We start from the raw sequence: 5,423 nt of genomic DNA, 5'->3' as shown, positions 1-5,423 counted from the left end.
AAATTTATATTCGACCTCACAGTTGACAGTTTAGATTAGCATACGAAAAGCTACAATGACCCCAAATCAACATCAAGGAGATGTTTTAAAAATGACAAGAGAGAGAAAGCTTATGAAGGTTCCTTGATGGAACAGCGCGCACGAACGGGCTCAAAAATGCAATCAAATAACAAAGCTGAACCTCTGACAACCGTATACATGCTGTACTATAACTAGTACGAGCTGAAATTAATGCCAACAGACAGCTCTCGTGATAATCGCTGTAATAAAATTACTAGTACAGATCAGCTGTACAAGTGTGAACCATGCAGTACTGCAGCTATTTCAATTAACGTTGTCGGATCAACCGTTACGTACAAAGCTGTAAGGCACTGAGACCTCAAGATATTCGATTCCGTGAATTTTTTTTTTTTTATGAGTAAGTTCATCATAATCAGCCATCCAGTGAAGATATACTGTGACGATGGCGAGCCACTTGGATGAAAGAAATGTTAGGATATCAAGTAGATGAGGTGGCAGCCTCTTTGAAGATCCGACAACGTTAATCGAAATAGCTGTATGAGATTATGATAGAAAGCTATGATCATGAATTAACATCAAGGAAATGTTTAAAAGTGACTCGTTAAGAAAAAAGCAAACAATTTACAACTAACCAAACCTCAGATCCTCACGCATGAATAAACTCAGAATATAGGTCTGGCAAAGTTCTTCTAAACTTCTATTGGTCTAATCAGTATAGTCTCGTTTTACAGAGACTCTGTATAGCTACGTTGAGGTTTTGAAGCCCCGTTCCACGTCCTTAATTTGTTTACCTAGCTGTCTGAAGTCTCAAAGTTAAGACAGAACCTAAAGTTTTATATTCGTTTATTTTAAATGTGATTTATTCAGTTGTTAATTGTTACAAATTAAAACGGACGTCCTTTCTACAATATCACACGATGTTACATTTTAAAACTTTAGTCTCGAGTTTATCACTGATCACCCTATTAGACGTTCCATCCTAGATCATCTCTTCTAATTTACGGTATTTAAATGAATATATGTCTACCATTGATACGTCATCGCAGGGGGCTGCTTCCATGTTTTCTGCACTGGAGTATTCATGGTATGCGAGTGAATTTACGTCTAATGCTAACACGTCATTACTGGAGGCTGCCTCTACGTTTTCCGCACTGGAGTACACGTGCTTCTTAATCACATAGTGCTCTTCATGCAGCGCGAAGAACAGAATGAGCCTGTAAACGGGTCCCAGGCCCAGGAAACCACTCACACAATAGCCAAGTCACACAATCTGTGATTGTTAAAAGGAATAAAGGCTGGTTTTCACTAGGACATCAGCATAAGCAGAAGCTTAAACGCCGCTTAAGCAAGTGAGAACACATGCGGCATAAGCACAAGTAGAAGCACAAGAAGAACGAACGTGTTCGTTCTTCTTGTGCTTACTATGCTTATCATGACTTATGTCATGTTATGTCGCCGTTTTCACGAGCGAGAACAGGGAAGACATAAGCACAAGCACAAGGAGAGTTAACCCAGTTTCGTCCGCCAGCTTGCTTAACATTGAGGGGAGCTGGTATCGAGAATTCCGTCAAGAAATGGTTTTCTGTGCGTGCGTCTGTCCTTAGGCGTATGTAGCTAGTATTCTCACTTGCTTATCTTTATGCTTATGCTTATGCTTATGTCCTAGTGAAAACAATCCTCAAGCAATTAACGAACTAAGCACAAGCGGCCAGCACAAATTTAAAATGATGAATTGTGTCTGAGCAACAGCCTCCCCAGACAAGGCAAATAGTTATCGAGTACTATTTTCAATAAAATTAAAGGGGAAGTATCACGCAAATTTGCTGTCATTTCAAAACCCAAAAATGTTAGTCTGTCAGCCGGAAACAAAGAAGTAATTGCCAAGTTTGTTATAAATTATCACTACAGTGCAATAAAACTGTCGATTAGTGCCTCTGGCCAGACACAGAGTAGGTCGGAATGGGTTGAAACTTGAAAAATGTTAGGCAAATGTTTTTCAAGTTCTCGCATTTTTGTTTCCAAAATGCGCTGGAACAGATCACGAGTTGTTCCTTTCAAGAATTGAGTTGATTTCTTTCCTCTTATCATTCTAGAATTAGTTGGCAGCTGAATGAAGGTCTTTTTTCATCATTTTTAACAAAGATACCAAAAACCCCATGATACTTCCCCTTTAATTCAGAATCGACAACTATAAAAGCTCGGAAATGCGTTTCCACACACGAAAACTCTAGTTGTCGATAAGTCAATCTCGTACCCAGAGTCCTCAGGCTTTTTGGTCAGCGGGGCGGCGCCAGGAGAGACTCTGGGATAATGGAATTTCTTATCCCAGAAAACGTGGGATTCCGGTCTTTGTGCGCATGCTTAAGATTAAAACGGAAGTCAAATGCCCCAAAATGGCAGTCGTGTTGATGTTTTCGGGCCTGAAGGTGTTATCGGGCCTTGAAAGTGTTCGAGAAAGCCAAAGTTGATTGTTACACGCGATCGAAGGAACTGGGTTTTTTTCCCGTAAGAGCGGATCAAAGCAACTGGACTTTTCATCCTGTAAAAGCGAGCGAACGGTGGACTTGATTCGACATTGCTACAACACATACAGACAAGTAAATAACATAATTATTTCTTTATAACTTTTTATACTTACAAATAAAAAGGAACCATCACTTCTCCTCGCACAGAACTGTGCAGCTGACTGTGTGTTGAATTTATGTTTAAATTACCTTCCCCCTTCCCTTTACGTCAGTTTATGTCCAAATGGGATTTGTTTAAGTTATGTCTTATTATAAATTATTGCTTCAATGAACACGTAGTGTAAGTTATCATTTGACAATTTAAATCACCTCTTGATATTTACTGTTGTAAAGTTTTTTTTGCCCCCTTTTTAATTGCAATAGAATGAATTAAAGTGTATATAATTAGAATGTTATATCTGTTCAATTGCAAGCTAGCACAATTTAAACATCAGCACATTTTTATACATCTGTCCTGAATGTCATGTCATGAGAAGCTTTGAAGTTTTTCTTTCTGGATAGACATTCCTTTTGCCAAGCTTCTGATAGTCTGAAATGTCAGCCGTCTCTTCTCCCTAACCCACAGGGGACGCGCCCCCTTTGGGTTAGGGAGAGGAGATGGCTGACATTTCAGACTAAACTTCTGACGAATCTGATAGAGAGTGCTCACATCTTGCATGGTTTTAGTGCTGTAGAGTTGCTCCCAGGTATACTATATATCTAGAAATAAAATGAAGTAGTAATAATTTTTTAACAGTGTTTTAAATGCATTCCAATGCATGTTTGGTTTATTCAATTCAAATCCCAATACTACGTAGTACCAAAGCTTTTCCTGGCACAGGCTATGAAAATAAGGACGGTGAGTTGTGTTGAGGTTTGTTAACTTTTCTGCCTAACTATTTACATGAGAACTGTATAGGGAGTGGTCATCACCTCTCATCAGTAAATTAGTTATAATGTGATTGTTGAGAGACTGTCGATATCCTGACTATGATATTTCACTTAGTCAATTTCTATACCATGTATATAATCTCCTCAGTACTCCTCCTTGTACATTTAATCAGGGTAAAATTAAAACTATCTTATCTGAGTTCTCATATTTTTGGGTGTGTACTATAGGAAGCACAGGGAAGGGGTCAATAGATTGGGGAATTTGTGTTTATATTATTAATTTACATAAATTGGTGGGGCCCAACTTCATTTGGTTGTGAAGTGTACTCTTTAACTAAGAGCTGAGTCAGATAGCTCAGGTACTGACACACATTACCTAATTTATTTTGATTAAAGGGTACAACTGGTTAATTGATAATTTCTGAAGGATTTGCCATTTCTTTTCAGTACTGGATGGTGATCTGATTTGGTATCACACTTTTAATTATTGACTTCAGGCAAGGGAAGTACTCAACCAACACTCTGCTGAATAGTATAATATAATCTCTTCTCTGATCTTGCCGCTCTCGTGTTGACAACAGATAATTATTATTGTCAAACTCCCCAATATCCTGAATGATTGGCACATTGTGTTGAGACCTTTGCTGGACACCCTGTCAAAAGTAATGAACTGTGTAAATTTTCCAGTGCTTGTGGGAATTTGTTGTCCCTTGACAATAATGTTTGCTAAGACCTAAAAATCAAAAAACTATTGACTCTTAGTTCAAGCCCTTCCTGGACTCTAATGGTCTATCATGCCACAATCTAGGTCATCCAGCATATTGCGTAATGTTTGGTGGGACTGGGCCAAGTCTAATGAGCTGCACTGACCAAAAATCTGCAGCAGAACTGTTTAGGGCATTAGAGGCGTCAACAAGAAGAAGAGCGTCTGTTCCATTGGCGTCAAAAATATTGTGCATTGCATGAATAACAGCCTCACTCCCACTTTTATGACCTGCGCACACCTGCAGTGAGCCGCTTGCTTTGACGGCATTGGGTTGTGTCACTCTCATTACCCACTTCCCAATTATCCTCCGTATTACTTCACCTGAACCCCAAGCGGCTGGACCGCGCCCTCTCCTTAATAATAATAATAATAATAATAATAATAATAATAATAGTAATAATAATAATAGTGATTGTTATTATTATCATCATTGTGGAAAATATTTAATATTTTTGTTGTTTAAATGAGTAATATTAAAAAGGGAAACGTTTTTTAAGGTGGGTAATTGATTTTAGTGTCCTTTGTGTTAAACTTTTTTTAATAATAACATGAAGAAATGATAAGAAGGGTTGCCAAAATAATTATGTTAGTTAATCTCCCAATTACAAGAGGAGTGTTTGATACCAAGGATATATGATGAAAATGGTCACTTTCTGTACGAGGCTGTGCAAACATCATCTGGTTATATGTCACACAAACGGGGGGTACTAACGGCTCCCATGTTCATGTACAACAGGTACACTTGCAGTAGAATGAAATCGAGCAGAGACCTCCTGTATCTCCTCAATAATAATTGTGTCCCAATTGAACCCTTCGCGGGAAGACTTGGTGTTCTTCCTTATATATGACATATAACACAGAAGGTCACAGCACTGCTCATCTATTTTTTTCCAACAACTGGTACTTTAGGCATGATTTCACACTTTGCAATAGCAGAATTGCTTTGGAAATCTCAACAGGAATATGTGTCTGCAAGGGAACCCACGGTTTCCTTGTCTCATCCTTCTTCAATGGAGTTTTTGCATGTTTTTGGCGTGATCAGATGAAGGGAAAAAAGGAACATTTTAAAAAAGTTAGATCATTTTTACTTACATATTAATATACAGCCTTTAACAGAGTACAATTAAACTATCGTTATCTTTAAATTTTTGCCATCTTAATTTAAACTCAGAGTGCATTATATGTTTGGTTATATAAACACTCCAAGCAATATTATAACTTTTGTATTTTAAGATTGAGGA

General features: G+C 38.0%; 1 protein-coding gene across 1 annotated transcript in view; it reads right to left on the bottom strand.

Annotated features, from left to right (window-relative positions):
* Positions 1-1,155: 1,155 nt before the first annotated feature.
* LOC146473375 (uncharacterized) overlaps positions 1,156-5,423 on the bottom strand; it is a 25,677-nt gene continuing 21,409 nt past the window's right edge. Inside the window, exon 4 of the mRNA XM_085118628.1 lies at positions 1,156-1,291. The gene's annotated coding sequence lies outside the window, so the exon portion shown is untranslated. The remainder of the gene's footprint in view (positions 1,292-5,423) is intronic.

This window comes from Pavona decussata, unplaced genomic scaffold (genome assembly GCF_977016875.1).
Source record: "Pavona decussata unplaced genomic scaffold, jaPavDecu1.1 SCAFFOLD_94, whole genome shotgun sequence".
NCBI classification, from domain to species: domain Eukaryota; kingdom Metazoa; phylum Cnidaria; class Anthozoa; order Scleractinia; family Agariciidae; genus Pavona; species Pavona decussata.
The sequence above is the reverse complement of the archived record's forward strand: the minus strand, read 5'-3'. Positions and strand labels throughout refer to the sequence as shown.